Source organism: Pelophylax lessonae, assembly GCF_965119305.1.
Source record: "Pelophylax lessonae genome assembly, chromosome: 8".
Lineage (NCBI taxonomy): Eukaryota > Metazoa > Chordata > Amphibia > Anura > Ranidae > Pelophylax > Pelophylax lessonae.
The window spans coordinates 73,685,196-73,702,400 of record NC_138775.1 but is presented as its reverse complement, the minus strand read 5'-3'; the positions used below and the strand labels follow the sequence as shown (position 1 = coordinate 73,702,400).

The window sequence follows — 17,205 nt, the reverse complement described above, 5'->3', positions numbered from 1 at the left end:
CGGGGAGTTTAACTTGCAGGCCAGCCCCTGTCCAGTGGGGCTATGTGGTGGCCGCCCTAGCGCGTAGCTGAGGTCTGCCCGCACTCGCTGCCCAGACTGGGATAACCACTGGATCTAGTTACTCAGCCCATCGCCCAGTCCGGCAGTTGATTGTAGATCTCACAGGAAAAATCCAGGAGGAAAAAATTTCCTATCTAAAATTTTTTTGCCAGGACCAAAGTTCCCAGGTCCTTACGCCTGACTAGGCAGAAAAAAACTGAGTGGCTATAGCAGAGAGAGGGAGTATACCCCCTGGGACTGCCCATGGGGATAGCCAGCTGCCAAGTATCCTGCTCCTGTAGGGGGCAGTATAACCCAATAGTTATGAATACCAGGAGCGGTGTTCGTCAATGAACGTAAGAGAAAAATGGATTTTTGTAAAATCTTACCGTAAAATCCTTTTCTCTTAGCTCATTGACAGACGTAGTCAGACGTAGTCCTCGGTGATACAGCACCTTCGGGTTATGTTGCCTCCACAGGAGCAGGACTAGACAGGAAATTAAAAAGCTCTGGCCACACCCTAGGGGCAGTCCCAGAGGGTATATCCTCTCTCTCTCTGCCTCAGCAAATCAGTTATATGAAAAAGCAGTCTTTAGAGATTTTAACCCAACCCAACTCAAAAAACAGAGGGGCGGGGACTACGTCTGTCAATGAGCTAAGAGAAAAGGATTTTACGGTAAGATTTTACAAAAATCCATTTTTCTCTATCGCTCATTGACAGACGTAGTCCTCGGTGATACAGCACCTTCGGGACGTCCCAGAGCAGTATCACAAATGAGGGGTGGGAAAATCAAATCCCAATCTAGAAGGCCCAACCGGTGCCAACTAGAAGTTTACAATGCTCATCCTTAATGATGAGACTCAACAAAAAAGAGAAATTTTATTTTTTTTTTTTTTTCAAACAGAAAAAAACCCTCGAGGTAGACCACCGGTCTCCTCAAATTGCGGCCTGCAAAACCTTGCGGCCAAATGAGGCATCCGCCGATGCCGTCACATCAATTTTATAGAATTTTGTAAAGGTATGTACCGACGACCAGGTGGCCGCCTTACATACCTGGACCACTGACGCCTGATGGCGAAAGGCCCAGGAAGTACTGAGCGCTCGAGTGGAGTGCGCCCTAACAGGGAACGGAGGACTCTGACCCTTAATAGAATAAGCCTGTACCACCGTCTGTCTAATCCATTTGGCAATGGTCGCGGCAGATGCAGGCAAACCCTTTCTGGGGCCATCCGTGATCACAAAAAGTGAATCCGTCTTACGGAATTATTCCGTAGCTTTCAGGTATACCCTGATTGCCCGAACCACATCTAAGGAATGCAACGCATGTTCCCGATGATGCTTGGGCTGAGGACACAAGGAAGGTAGTACAATATCTTCATTCAGATGAAAATCTGAAACCACCTTAGGAAGAAAAGATGGCTTAGGATGAAGTACTACCTTATCCCTATGAATCACTAGGTATGGGGACTGGCATGATAATGCAGCCAGTTCTGACACCCTGCGAGCAGAAGTGATAGCCACCAAGAAGGCCACCTTCTGGGATAAAGTAAGCAAGGGAATCTCCCTGATGTTTTCAAAGGGCGGTTTCTGTAGAACCGACAAAACCAAATTAAGATCCCAGGGCGGTAAGGGCGCGCGGACTGGTGGAGCCAGGTGCCGCACCCCCTGGATGAAATTCCGCACCAAAGACTTGGTAGCTAAAGGTTTCTGAAAGAAGATTGCTAATGCTGAAACTTGACCCTTGATGGTGCTCAAGGCTAGCTTCTGCTCAACCCCTTGTTGCAAAAAAGCCAATATTCGAGTCACCGAATAGGTACGTGGAGGAAATCCTAAAGATTCGCACCATGCAATATAAGTCTTCCATGTGTGATAATAGACCTTGCTGGAAGTCGCTTTCCTTGCTTTAATAAGGGTAGGAATGACTGAAGTAGACAAACCTCTGTCCTTCAGTACTTGGGTCTCAATGGCCAGGCCATTAAAACCAGCGACTGTAAAGCACGATGGTAAATTGGTCCTTGAGACCACAGACACTCCCTGAGACGAAGTTCCCACGGAACGTCTGCGACTAGCATGTCCAAGTCGGCCAGGCCGGCTTGACGAGGCCAGCCTAGAATTTCTAGGACCACTGGCACTGATTGGATCTGAACCAGGCGTCCCTAGAGGTATCTGGCCCCGACCATCCCAGAAAGTCTGGTCGTTTTCTGTTCCCACACATTTATCAGATACCCGATTGTTATCAGGAAGGGTGATCTTTTCTGGTTGAACCTCAGGGACCGAAGTCACCCGACTAGAGGCTTCTTGGCCCGTCTGGTCAACCAGATCCGGTTCCTGTGAGGCATAGGGACTAATCTTAGGAAAAGGTAAAGGAAAAGATCTATTCAGGGAACGGTAACTACCGCTTCCTGTAGTACTTAAATGTTGGAAGGGAAGAATAGCACCGGTAGTAGTGGTTGATGCTCGATCTAATGTCCTGAATACCGGTGAAAACGTCCCCCCACCCTGAAACCGGGTGGGGGCGCACCTTCAGGCTGTGTACTCCTTTGCTTTGGGTTTGGCTGGGTTGGTCCTCTGTTTGTCCGACCAGCCCTTCTTGAACCCTCCTGGAGGAGTCTTGCCTTTCCCGCTTGTTCCAGCCGGGCGCCCTTTATGGGCGGTAAAGAAAGGTCCTCGCTTGTTGCGAGGTCCCTTAGCTTTAGCAGCCTGTGGCAAAAAAGTGCTCTTGCCCCCAGTGGCATCCTTAATGATTTCATCTAGGTTGGCCCCAAATAGACGATTCCCCTGAAAGGGGAGATTTGTCAAGGTCTTTTTGGAACCTAGGTCAGCTGACCAGCATTTTAACCACAGCACACGTCTGAGGATGACCGCTGACATAGATGCATGCCCTAATAGGGGAGTAGTGTCCAAGGCTGCGTCACAGATAAACTGTAGCCCTTGTATAATCTGTTCCATCAAATCAGATGTCTCCTGGGGAATATTTTTTCCCCTAAGGTCTTGGCGTACCAATCTCGCCCATTCCGTAAGTGTCTGGGAAACTAGACCAATAACAATTACTGGTCTAAATGCTGACCCTATCAGAGAGAAGATGGTGCGGGACTCTGCTTCCATCTTTCGATCCACCGGATCCTTAAAGGACGAAGTGTCCTCCACTGGGATAACCGTGGCTTTATTCAGCCTGGAAATAGGTGGATCCACCACTGGTGGTACCGTCCATTTCTTAATGATGGATTCCTCAAACGGATAGCGTCTAGCAATACGCTTGGAAATAGTAAAGGTACGTTTAGAATGCTCCCATTCTCCTTTAATCTTATTACCAAAACACTTGGGTACAGGAAAAACCTTCACCGTTTTGATGGGCTTGTTAGTACCAAAAGGAATCTCTGTTTCAGTTGCCTCTGCCGGTAAAACCTCAAGTTTTAAGGTTTCCTGCACTGCCACAACTAGTGCGTCCACCAATGCTTCTTCCTGAATTATAGCGGGAGAAGAAACGTCCTCCTCACTGTCTGAGGGAGCTTTACCTGAGGTAACAGCCCTTGCAGAGGGACCTGCAACTGCAGTGACCATCTCTGAATCTGAGTCAGAGGTGTCAGATAGTATAGGGGTAGGCGGGGGTCGCTTCCTTGACCCCCGCCCTGATAGGCAGCCTCCACCCGAGCCACCATAGACTCCAAAATTGCTGTAAATGCCTCTACACTCTGTGCACCGGCGGGTCCCGTGGCCCCCTCGAGGGAAACAGGTGGGGGGAATATGTGTGGCAGGGTCCATGATAATTCCAGTCACTTCCTGGATAATATAATTCAAAAATAAAAAATTTTTTTTTTTTTTCTTCAGACCCCCAGCGCCACAAAAGCCCCTTAGTGTTACCTGCTAGGGATCCCTATCGATCGAGAGAGAGAGAGAGAGATAGACCCCCAGGCTCACCACTTGATGCTCAGAGTTTAACTGCAACAGGTTACAGCGCTGTCTTGACAAACAGGAAGTCTTTTGGCTGGCTGCCCAGGAAGAAAGGAGGCGGCTCCGCCCCTCTGCACGCCTTCCGGCGCCTCCCCTAGCTCCACGAGGTGTTTGGATCACCTCAAACATGGCCGCCCCCATGCTGGAGACACGAGGCTACGCCAAAATGGCGGCTCGTGCGATCCAGCAAAAAAAATGGCGGCGGCCTGTACTGAATAGCGGTGTGCTGCAGGGCACACAACACTCTCTCTGCATGGGGATTTGGCGTGGTTGGCGGTACCGGCCCTGGCGGACCGCATGGCCGTTCGGGAGGCCTGCTTATAGCTGGAGATCTGATTTAGGAAGGCAGTCTACATGTCCGTGGCTTCTGACTGGTAGGTACCTTATTCTTATCACAGTAAGATTCCCAGAATGCCACTGATTACAATCTTTTAAACATGTATACAATTAGATTGTTAGCTCCCAAACCAAGCCTCCTGGCTTTTTGCACATAAAATCACACTCAAAGTAGGGGGATCTGTGTCATGTTATAGGATAGAGGGGGACTCTATCTTACCATACAGAGAGGGGCCCGCGTTCACCACAAGACCCGTCAGGGGAAAAGGGGGAACATACTACTCACCATACCGGAACCAGGCGGGCACCAACTCCTGACAGTACCCCTCTCCACCGGGGCGGGAGGGCTGTCGACCGATATGGACGCCGTGACTCATGGTCTTTGGCGTTTCAGCGAGACGTTTAACTCGCGGGGTCAGTCCCTTAATGGGACTTTGTCGTGGCCGACCCAGCGCGGAGCTATGGCCTGCACGCGCTCGTAGGCTGAACTGGGGTGACCACCGGATCTCAACATCCAGCCCGTCGCCCAGTTCAGCTTTCTTGCTTGAAGATCTCACAGGAACACTGGAGAAAAAAAGCGGTCTAAAAAATCTTTTAAGAAAAAAATCTTGCCAGAACTGAAGATCCCAGCAAGGTATCTAGGTCCTTACTCCTAACTAGACAGAAAATAACTGATTTGCTGAGGCAGAGAGAGAGAGGATATACCCTCTGGGACTGCCCCTAGGGTGTGGCCAGAGCTTTTTAATTTCCTGTCTAGTCCTGCTCCTGTGGAGGCAACATAACCCGAAGGTGCTGTATCACCGAGGACTACGTCTGTCAATGAGCGATAGAGAAACATTTTTTTTTTTCTTTTTTTAACACGTCATACTTACCTGCTCTGTGTAATGGTTTTGCAAAGAGCAGCACCAATCCCCCTCTTCTGGGGTTCCCTGCCAACATTCCTGGCTACTCCACTCTGTCGATTGCTCGATCCCAAACTGCCTCAGCCCTGCCTCCCACTCTCTCTCTCCTCACTGGCTGTGATTGACAGCAACAAGAGCCAATAGCTCCCGCTGCTGCCTCCATGGCCAGTGAGGAGAAAGAGTGGAGAGAACTACTGCTCTTGGATATAGCGCTGGCTCAGGATCAGGCTCAGATAATATAAGGGTGGAGCTGTACACAGAAGGTTTTGCAGAGAATGCATTAAAGCGGAGTTCCACCCTAATTTGCATTTAAATCTGCATGGGCTGCTGATCACTCCGACATTCCCTCTTGGATAGTCTTTTTTTTTTTTTTAATCATATAGTACCTTTTCTTCTAAAAAAGATCCACTTCCGTCCAACCCCGGCCGCAGCAAAGTACGTCATATCCTTTTTCGCATGGGCTCCTGGTATACCAGTGTAAGCAATCCCGGGAGTCAATGGGCATCCCCTGCAGCTAGCATTGTGTTACTTCTAAACCAGAAATGACCCGATGCTATGCTCCATTGCTACGGCCGTGATAAAGTCCCACTGCACATGCGTGAGATCGGGAGGTGCTTGCTGGGTAGCCAGCAGCACCTTATCCCGGAAGAGACTCCTAGTGGGCTTCAGATGCCCACACTCAGGATGGACACTTGCTGGATCAGGAGGCTACAGTGAGTGAGTACTAATACTATTAATGACACATAAAACGTTGACATATGTAGCATATGCCAATTTCCAATACTTATTTAGTGACTATGACGGGGGTGATAAAAAAAAAAAAAAAAACAACATAGCTTTTTCTGTATCTATACATGTGAAGCTTTAGATGAGGGGAGACATGTTGAGTAGGAGGGTGGATTTTTTTTTTTTTCATAATAAAAGAGCACATAGAACTTCATCCTATGAAAACACAATTATTTTATCTAACACAGGGAAGAAAATGAAAGAACATTGTGAATGTAAGTCAGTGGCTTCAAACTGTGGCCCATGGGCTGGATGTGGCCCTTTGCTTGCCTTTATCCAGCCCTTGGGAGGCCATGCCATCCACAGACACTGATGGGGCACCATTCCTCTCACAGACACAAATGATGGGGCACCATTCCTCTCACAGACACAAATGATGGGGCACCATTCCTCTCACAGACTTCAATGATGGGGTACCATTCCTCTCACAGACTTCAATGATGGGGCACCATTCCTTTCACAGACACCAATGATCTGGCAACATTCCTCCCACAGACACCAATAATTTGGCACCATTACTCACACAGACACCAATGGGTTGGGCACCATTCCTCACACAGACACCAATGATGGGGTACCATTCCTTTTACAAACACCAATGATGGGACACATTGCCTCTCACAGACACCAATGATGGGGCACCATTCCTCCCACAAACACCAATGATGGAAAATCCACTTTGATTAGTAAAAGAAAAAAAAACAACTCTGCTGACGTGATTATCCAATCACATACAAGAAAAATAATCCATTTTTTTTTTTGCACAGGAATGGACATGCTTTGCAAAGGTGAGATTTAACTTCAACTTCGCTTTAGCTTCCCCTCATTTACTAAGCAACGTGGTAATTTACTTTGCAAAGTGAACATGTTCTATTCTTTTCATAAATCAACCGCACAGCGATTACCCAGAAGTGTTCTGGCCAAAAAATTGTGCTAGCCGACAATAGTAGATTAGATGAAATTGCGGTTTATTAAGGTTGAATTCCAGCCTTTAGGATGTCCAGTGCCTGCTAATTGGTTATTGGTTGAACTGAACGGACTTGTGTCTTTGTTCAACCAGACTATGTAATTGTATGCCTATCTGGTTGCACTGCCTGGTGGTGCATGCATTATGGTCTAAAGTATACAGATATATAGCTATTATCTCGGGTCTTCAACAACTTAATCCAGATCCTAGTGAAGCTCTACTCAATGCTATGGAATTCAAAACCTGTATAAGTGTTTGGTGGAGTAAGGATAGATTAGAACTTCTACTAGGTTTTTATTGCCGTCTACTGTACGTCTCCAATGGAAAGACAACTCTACTTCCTTACCTGGAGAACACTTTCACTGGGACAAAAGAAAAGAGAAATTGCCCCAATGGGAACATAACCAAAAACCTAACAGAGGCCCCAGCCCCTCGCTATTCGTTTAAAAAAATAAAAATCAAAGTTTCTATTGCTGTATCTGCTCCTATTGAAGAGACGTCATGTCTGGGGAACCACAGTAATCGAGAATGGAAGTGATCAGAGAGATAGGTGTTGGGCGCTAGTTACCAAGGAGAATGTCCACCAATAGCACAGACAGATGACAGGTGAGTGCTTCCAGACTTTTCACTTGTAGCCAACGTTCAGGGCAGCACTGGCAGGCAAAAGACAGGAAATCCCGCTGGCGGCAAAATAGAATAAAACAGGCGCCGCTGAAGTAAGCCAAAACTTTATTGTATGACAAGCATAATACAGTAACTTACATGGGGGATTGCTCTAGTTCATTTTCCATAGGTGGTGGTTCCTTGGATATTGTCCCCGGAGTTCTGGCCGTCCTGCAGCCAGGAAGTGACGATCCAGGAAGCTCAACCACGGAGCTGGTTAGACCGGAAGCGGCGATGGAACGCAAGCTAACCGGAAGTGACGTAACGCGTTTCGGAGCATGCGTACTCGGCTCCTTCCTCAGACGTGGATCATGTAAGTTACTGTATTATGCTTGTCATACAATAAAGTTTAGGCTTACTTCAGCGGCGCCTGTTTTATTCTATTCTATCGAGAATGGAAGTGAGGAAATCCTCCCTAATAGTGCACAGGCTGCAATAAAAATCTTACAGACTTTTAAACGCTTCCCTATTCCATTTATAGCAACAGAAAACATTTTGGCTAGAGTTCTCCTTTAAGCATTACCCCTTACTGATGGGCGTGTCACAACCAGTATTGTCACCAGTGGTTGATCTTGATCAAGTATAACAGAAATCTTGAGCAGCATTACCTAGCATGTCATGTAACATGGAAACTCATCTTCTAGATACAGGCTGTGTGCTTAATGTGATTGCCATTAAAATGAAAAAACATGGTTCTCTGCAGGAAAGACAGAAAATACCTCTTCTGCAACCAGAAATTGATCTGCATTTTATTAGGGAACAGCTGACTTTAGACTCTTCAGAAACCGACACTTCTAGGAGTGTTGGTTACCTGGTCCCCCACTGTGCTCAGTTCCTCAATCCCGACCCCTATTTCACCAGTGTTCTTTAATGATGTAGAGACCTTCAGGAGGAACCACATATAGGGGAACCAGGAAATTGCCACTTTCTAAAGTTTTTGTTTCTGAAAAGTCATCAGAGGCAGCTGCTTCTTTTTAACATAAAGCAAAATGGTAACATGGGAGTGTAGGAGGAAGAAAGAATTTACCATCTTTGTAAGGAGACATGTTTTAGGCGCTTTCATTTTAGAGAGAGTGAGCCTAACAATACAAGCAGCAGGATCACTCAGATCCCTAAATCTGAATGCTGGGCTGAAGCTTAACTGCCCCCCCCCCCCCCCTGCCGCCCATACATTCCTATTGGCCAGTAAGTGAGACCAGAGACTGGCCAACAGGAATATATAGAGACAGTAGAGAGTGGTGACACTCCAATACTGACACTAAATGTCAGAGCATCGTCTGATCAGAGAAGGGCAATGTTTGGGCAAAGTATGGGCAAAGAAAGCTTCTGCAGGTTTGTCCAGGAACCACCACCAGCACCTTGGCATCTATTGTTAAAGTGACAGAGCAGGGGAGCAGAAATCTAAACATATATTTATATAAGTTGGCAGGGTATTTACTCACCTGTATAAGATATCTGTGACTGCAGCCGTGTTCTCTAGAGTGTCCAGTGGGCTCCAGGATTTATGCTGCAATCTGGAAGAGAGTGGGGACAAATGACTGCACAGAAGCAGCACCCACAGCTCTGGTGCAGAGAAGTCAATTGCTTGTTTGCAGAAATCTATTCATACACAGGCAGCTCCCGAGAAGAGAGGAGAAAAAATGCAGACATCTCTATCCATGTATTGGTTGAGATTTCCAAAATGAAGGGATGTAGAATCTCAATAAGCTTACAAATAAATAATGCATATAAAATTGTAAAGTGTGGTATGTGTTAGAGTCATGAGTTTCAAAGAAACAAATGAAAACTGAAAATAGATCACAACAGGGTCCTCACCAATAAACAGGGAGACCACTGGGTACCACAGTATAACAAGGTAACAAATGAATTATCACCACATAGTTAGGTTGCTTCTAGTTTGTGCAAAACTATTTCAGTATGCACTCATCATGGAAAAAGCCTGAGATTCCCTTAGATTAACCTCATGCACAATGTTGGCGCATACTACATCTTCTACATTACTCCATCATTTACAGACAATTTGAACACTGCAGAGTAATAGATAGTATACGGCCAGACTTAAAAACGGATTTCCACCCAAAGTGGAAGCTTCGCTAATCCGCTTCCCCCCCTCCAGTGCCACATTCGGCACCTTTCAGGGGGGATAGGGGAAACAGATACCGGTTTTGGACCCATCCCCAATTCCGTGAAACTCTGCAGCGCCGAGGACCCTCAGAAGTTGGCCCTCCCCCCCTCCTTCTCTTTCCTCCGCCACTGGGCCAGTTAGAAAGCGCAGCGCGCTTCGTGCATGTGCGGTAGGGAACCAGCTGTGAAGCCGAAAGGCTTCACTGCCGGTTTTCCTTACCACAAATGGCGGCGACAGCAGCCTCTGAGAGCCAATCCTAAAATCGCCTGGGGTGCTTACATAGCGGGATCCTTGGACAGGTAAGTGTCCTAATATTAAAAGTCAGCTGCACATACAGTATTTGTTGCTGCTGACTTAATTTTTTTGTGGGGGGCCGTACTCCACTTAAGCCTAGTACATATGGGTCCAATGATGGGTGACATCAACCGGTTCAATAAAAACTCGCTGACAATCTAATCTGCCCGTATGTATGGCAGCTGGTCTGACAGAAGGCGGCTTCTGTCGGAAAGGGCATGCTGGAAAACGCTGGAAAACCAGCAGCCAACCGGCTCACAATCAGCACTTTCAGCCAATAACCAGAGTGTTCTGGTGGAGGGAGGGGGATCTCCCTGTGTTGGATCATAACTACCTCGTCAGTTTTTTTTTTCGTTCAACCCAAAAAAAAAAAAAATAGTGGTGTGATTGTGTAAAAGTGATTATAAACCCCGCCCCCTTTTTTTTTTAAACAACAAACAAGTTATACCTACATACTCTATGCAATGGTTTGGCAAAGAGCATCCCCCGATCCTCCTCTTATCAGATCTCCGCCAGCGCCTCTGCGTTCACCCCCTCCGCCCACCATAGCACACCGCCTGCTATGAGGGAATACATGCGGGCTCACTTCCAAGCCAGCTCGGTGTGTCCATAGATACACAGAGAACAGCTCGTCCCCACCCCCTGCTCCTGGCTGTAACTGACAGCCGCGGGAGCCTATGAGGAGAGAGTGAACTGCTGCTCTCGTGCACAACTCTGGATCAAGATCAGAAGGGGGGGAGGGGAGTTGGAGGTAGCTACATTCAGAAGATTTCTACCTAATGCAGAGAATGTATTAGGGTAAAACCTTCAGCTTTTAGAACCACTTTAAAGAGTGATTCTGTCCACAGCCCCCCCTCCCCTTGCACATCACAAACCTATTTTCTCCTTGGGGTGTCTAATTACTGTACCGTGTACAGTTAAGTAATGTACATAACCTTTTATGTAGATACAAGGAGAGGAGGGACATTGAAAAGTATGGAGTGTCACATGAAAGACGACTGCTGGGGCTGCTGATATCACATCAGGCCTTAGTTACACCTTTGAATGGGACCAACACCGATTACATGCAAAAACCCCAGCAGGGGTTCCTGGCAATTCGCTCATTTACAGGTATAGTTTTCCTGGGATACTTCAGAATAGCAAAAGGGTTTCATTTATTGGTTTGTTCTTAGGTTTAGATACGCTTTAATATAAAAGTTTACATCAACTAAATGGAAACCTTTTTTCCCACAGAGACCAAAGGAAGATAAAAAAAAAAATAATAAGTCAATGACCACCAATATGACCTTGCAGCACTGGATTCTGAATATAAAATTTGCTCGTGTACATGATGTGCATAACATTTCTGTGTTCTCTGTCTTGCATGGGTTCCCACTGCACAGTCAAAGTAAAACATTTTAGAAACAAAGCTGTACTCTGATGTATCCAGCTGACCGTACACGATCCTACCAACCTGATGCAGTTAATAAAAACACCACTAGATGAAGGTTAGCAGAGGCACCCATAGGACAGTGGATTATTAGGACTCATGCACACTGGATGTAATAAATCGCCAGTAGTGTTCGCTGTAGAATGAAAGCATAGTTTTTTTTTTTTTTAAGACTTTACTTCCACAAAAGCTTATGGCTAAAAATGCTGATAAATAGCTGCGATTTTCAGCATTTTTAGGCTTTTTATCAGAGAGTTCGAGCATTTTTACAGCTAAAAAACTCCATCAGTTCTGGGTTTCTAGCACCTCGTGTTAACAGTACTGAAAGATGCTGTTAAGAAACTTTTATTACACAACGCATCAAGTTTACCAACCTTCTATATGTGAAAGTAGGACTGGACATTTGAAAGATAAATCTAAGATCTGTGTGGGGAAATTTATATTCTCCATGAGTGCAGCAAATAGATTGCGTCATGCTGTTCCCATGTAATCTGGAACCTTTATTAATGAAAGTAGCACAAGCAGTTTATTGCGATCCTAAAATCCCACAGCACTATATGGGGGCTCTCCTTCCTTCCCCCAAATTTCTCTCCTCTTCTTTGAGTTTCTTAGGGTCCGCAACTTTTTCCTACCCCAAGAACAACATTTGAAATCAAGATTACCCAGCCAAAATCATCACTCCGACAAGTTAACTTTTCTTCCCTACACCAATGAGCCTAGTAAAAAGGGTTTCCTAGGAGTAAGCCCATGGCTTGGGTGAAACCTGCAATAACAACACATTGGTGTAAATCAGTGATGGGGAACCTTGGCACCCCAGATGTTTTGGAAATACATTTACCATGATGCTCGACTACACTGCAGAGTGCATGACGATCATGGGGAATGTAGTTCCAAAACATCTGGGGGGGGGGGGGGGGCAAGGTTTCCCATCACTGGTGTAAATAGACCATATATCAGGTGCATCTTTTATAAATGTAACTATGAGGTCTGATTTCTAGTTCTGCAGTGCAATATAAACACCATGCCGTGTTCATAGTAAAATAAACCCAGAGGTAGCGATGAGCACAAGAGACAGTTTACTGCCATATGACAGGGGTGAGTAAGCCATAAAACAAGCAGAATGTTTGCTACAGCATTTGTTGCCAGGTGATAGAGAATTACAGATAACTGCCTTGCCACACTCTACTCTTGGCTGCTTTGCATTTATTATACCTAAGATGTAACCAAACAAATCCCTGAATAAAAACATAAAATAAAGAGATTCAGTACAATGTCACCGGTTTACCAGTTCCTGAGTGGAGCAACTGAACCCACCACTAGGAATTAAGTCACTGCCAACATGCAGTCTGTAATCCAACAGGAGGGGTTTCTGTCAAATGCGGCTTTTTCCATTCAAACAAACATTGTTCAAAACACGAGGTCCAAGGCAAAATGCACCGATTGAGAAACAAAAGTTGCGTTTGACCTGCTCTGCCTCCAATCTTAATGCACCTCGGCAGACGCTGCTGCATCCAAAGAAACTTAAAGAGAAGTTTGGGTTTCACTAAAAAGAAAAAAATCTTACTTACCCAGGTGGATGCAGCAGCTGTGCGGTGCTACATATGTCCCCCGCTGGCTCTGTGCTGAGAACTGAGTGATCAAGCAGAGCTGATACTTAGTTCTCAGTCATTAGGTCGGTCACCGGCTCTCTGCGGTGCCCCTCCAGTGCTCACCGGAAAAATTTGGCTGTGGAGGGGACGGGAGCAGCTGGCTCAGGCCCTCAGTGGGTCCCTTAGAGACTGAGCCAGCTGTCAATCCAGACATCTGGGTGGATCCTGACCATACGGTTGTGATCTTTTCAGAGCCTGGGCTGGCTCTGTGATGTCAGCCAACAGCGGCCTTTAGCCTGCTCTCAGCTGAAAACGGGTCACAGGAGTGCAGAACTATCTGCACTATGATCTATGGAAGAGGTACAGCCAAAAGAGTTTTGGCTATACTTCTCCTTCAAACGTCTAACTCCAGGTTTAATTTCCCTTTAAATAATATATAACTATATCCAATACTAATAGACACGCCAACTGTCAGTGCTGCCTAAACTGTATGTAGCATCAGCAGCATACAGTATACAGTGCTGTGTTCAAGCAGTGCTACGAGGACTTCCTGTCTGCTGACGAAACCAAAAGAAAAAAAAAAGAAAGTCAGGCTGAGCGCTACTCAGCTTTTTACAGGAAACCTTGTATTTGCTCAATGAATAGAAGGCCTGATTGGCTAATATAGAGAGGCAGGCAGATGGTGTCACAATTTCTGCCTCAGCCAATCCAAGAAATCCTTGTATGAATTGATAAAATACAAGGCTTCCTGTTAATAGCTGAGCAGCACTCAGCAGAAATCAATTTACAGTGCCTTGGAACTGCATGTACACTGATCAACCTTAACATTATGGCCACCCACCATAACCCATCCAAGCATGGAGTCCATTAGACCTCTGAACGTATGTTGTGATATCTCGCACCAAGCCATCAGCAGCAGATTCTTTGAGTCCTGTAACTTGTAAGGTGTGGCCTCCATGGATTGGAATTGTTTTTTGAGCACATCTCACAGAAACTTGATGGTCTTGAAATCAGGAGAATTTGGAGGCCAAGTCAACACCTCAAACTCATTGTGTTCCTCAAACCATTCTTGAATTCATCAGACCAGGCCACTGTCTTCCATTGCTCCAAGGTCCAGTTCTCATACTTGTGTGCCCATTGTAAGAGATTATCTGAAGCAGATTTTCATATGAATCAATACTTGGCTAACATCTTGTGTGCAGCTCCACTGTTGGAAGGCATGCATTACCGACCTAGATGAGCTCAGCTTGGAGCACCTTGTCATAGTTTTGGAGTCGCCAGGTGGTGGGCACCAGCTTAGAGCAGTACTTTTTCATGGGATCACCCATACACAAGAAGCTGCAGATGTTCTGACACCTTTGTATCGGAACCAGCAATAACTTTTTCAGCAATTTGAGCTACAGTAGCTCTTCTATTGGTCCGACTACACAGGTCAGCCTTTGCTTTCCACATCCATCAGTTTGATCTGCTCGCCCCTGACCCTGTTGCCTGTTTCCCTTCTTTGGACCATTTTTGGTAGGTCCTGATTACTGCAGACCGGAAACATCCCACAATAGCTGCAGTTTTGGAATCTTTACGCCTGCCCAATTTGTATTCTGCTTTTAACATATCAACAACATGTTCACTTGATGTCTAATATATCCCACCCACTTTTAGATGCCATTGTAATGAAATAATCAATGCTATTCACTTTACCTGTCCGTGGTTATATTTCCTATGGCTGATTTGTGTCCACAGCCTCATAGCTGTTTACACCAGAGTGCCTAGGCACCCTCACATATCAGGAAGCGCACCGCTATTTTTTAGAAGAAATTCCAGACACAAAAGTACAATTTTCAAGGTACTCATTAGGGACAATTAATTTTATTGTCCCCTACATCATAGTAAACTTCATTTTTTGCGTTTCGGTCAACAAATTTAATTTCTTTAATCCCCGATAATAAAGAAAATATGGACAAAAAAACAGTACACGTTTCCTTTAAGAACTCTTTAACTGGCCACAGGGGACCATAAAGTGTACAAATGAGCATACTTTGTGTGCCCAGAAGTCACAGATGTTTGTGTACAGCTGCATGCAGCAGCCTGTATTAAATCAATGACAGACTGACAGACACCATGGATGTAGTATTTACATCTGTACAGCAATGTACGAGCGGCCCGGAAAACAGATGGTCTGTGTCCAGGGCTTCTCACCCATCCCTGTAGGCACCTAGCCACTGGGTTGTGCTGGTAAATGCATACAGCCAGCCAATGTGTCTCAACTGGTCATTGATTTGTACAAGCTGCCACCAGCGGCTATACACAAACTGCGGCTCCTGGGTGGCTGTACGTCCCTCTACAGCCGGGTTTTTGTAAAGATGGCGATGGAGATGGAGTTACCCATCTATAAAAATTTGAGATATTATTGAGGTTGCAACCTTACTCCTGAATGCACAGACATTAGTAGCTCCCAAGAGTAAAGATCCCAGGGCTTTCCAGATTCCAGCTACTCACTTGTATACATACATTGTGTAACCACTGTGCCACAGTAAACCATAAAACCCCAAATATACAAATTATCCCTGCTGCTAAACCAGTATCTGTGAAAAAAAAAAAAAAAAAAAAAAAAAAACACACGTCTAAACAATGAGGATTTCCAAAGCTGTAAGCGCTAGATATCAAATTTGAAACTCATCAAAAAAAAAAAAAATGATTAATTATATATTATTATTATATATATATATATATATATATATATATATATATATATATATATATATATATATATATATATAAAAAAATGGAGATTTTTTAAAAGTGACTCATTACCAGATACAACAGATGACTGCTGTGATCCTCTTATCTCCAACCTGGAGACCTGCTCTAATGAACAGACCTTGATCCATCTGCAAAGCTATAACACGCCATGACAGGATGAGGCTTGTCAATGATTAGGTCAAATGAACCAAAGTACTTCTTCTAAGACCAAAAGGATTTTCAGTAATTAGCAATACGACTATACAGAGCAAATTTTCCACAGATTTCTATATATCATACAGTAAGCTGATAGGCATACCAATCATGGGTGACTATTAACATATGCTGTCAGATCAGAGATTTATACAGTTTCACGAGCCTGTTATCAGCACAACCATTTTAAAGATCAAATGAGAATATTCCCTGCTGCTAATTTTAACTGGCAATTTTCTCCAACAAAGTATATACCAGGTATGAAAAAACTAGAACAAATTGCTCATCGAATTCCTAAAAAAAAGAAAAAAACATTTTGCTGCAGTACTCTCCTTCTGCCTTACACTATCCCCCAGGGAAACTCTGTTCTGTCATCTCACTTTAGGCTCCATTCACACATGAGCGTATCTTTTCCAGGTGTTTTTTTGGGGGCTTTTTTCAGGCGTTTTTTGGGGGCTTTTTACGGGCGTTTTTTGCAGGTGTTTGGAGGAAGGCATTGACATCTAACAAAAATGCTTGTAATCAGCCAAAAAAGAAGATGTACTTTTTTGAGCTTCAGGCGTTTTTCTTCTGGAGACAAAATGCTCAGATATAAACAGGGGGCCATCGAAATGAATGGGATTTTGCTTGTTGGGCGTTTTGAGACTTCAGCGATTAGCGTTTTACAAGCGGAAATACGCTCAGGTGTGAACAGGACCTCAAAGTTAAATGACACCCAGCCTCAATCTACCTGGAAGTCAATGCACAGGCAGTCACGGTTCCAATCAGAGAATTCTGTGTCTACAGGAAGTGTAGCTATCCACCAATCTGCCATTTGATACACATCCCTGCTGCACTGGATCAAGATCTAAGGGGAGGTTGGGGGTACATAAGAGCCACTTGGAACATTTTTGGTAAGTTGATGTACATTGATAAAAAAAAAAAAAAGAGAACGCCATTTTTTCTGAAAATGGGAGGGATAAGAGGTAAGGTTTCTTTTTCTTTCTGGATGGAATAGGACTTTAATGTGGTTCTAAAGGCAGACTTTTTATCATCCTAATGTATCCTATGCATTAGGATAAAAAAAATACATTTGTGTGCAGCAGCCCCCCTAATACTTACCTCCACCCCATCTCGATCCAGCCATGTTGCACAAGAGCCTTGGCTGTCCGGGACTCTCCCTCCTCATTGGCTG

At 45.1% G+C, this 17,205-nt stretch overlaps 1 protein-coding gene across 4 annotated transcripts in view; it reads right to left on the bottom strand.

Moving 5' to 3' along the window:
• PTPDC1 (protein tyrosine phosphatase domain containing 1) overlaps positions 1-17,205 on the bottom strand; it is a gene marked incomplete at its 5' end in the record, with an annotated part of 164,202 nt that overhangs the window by 122,320 nt on the left and 24,677 nt on the right. The window contains 2 exons of one of the 4 annotated variants that reach the window (XR_014225610.1): positions 8,490-8,528; positions 9,088-9,159. The exons of 2 other annotated variants lie outside the window; for them this stretch is intronic. Of the gene's footprint in view, positions 1-8,489; positions 8,529-9,087; positions 9,160-17,205 lie in introns of those variants that run through there. One more of the 4 variants, XR_014225608.1, reaches the window with a different exon arrangement.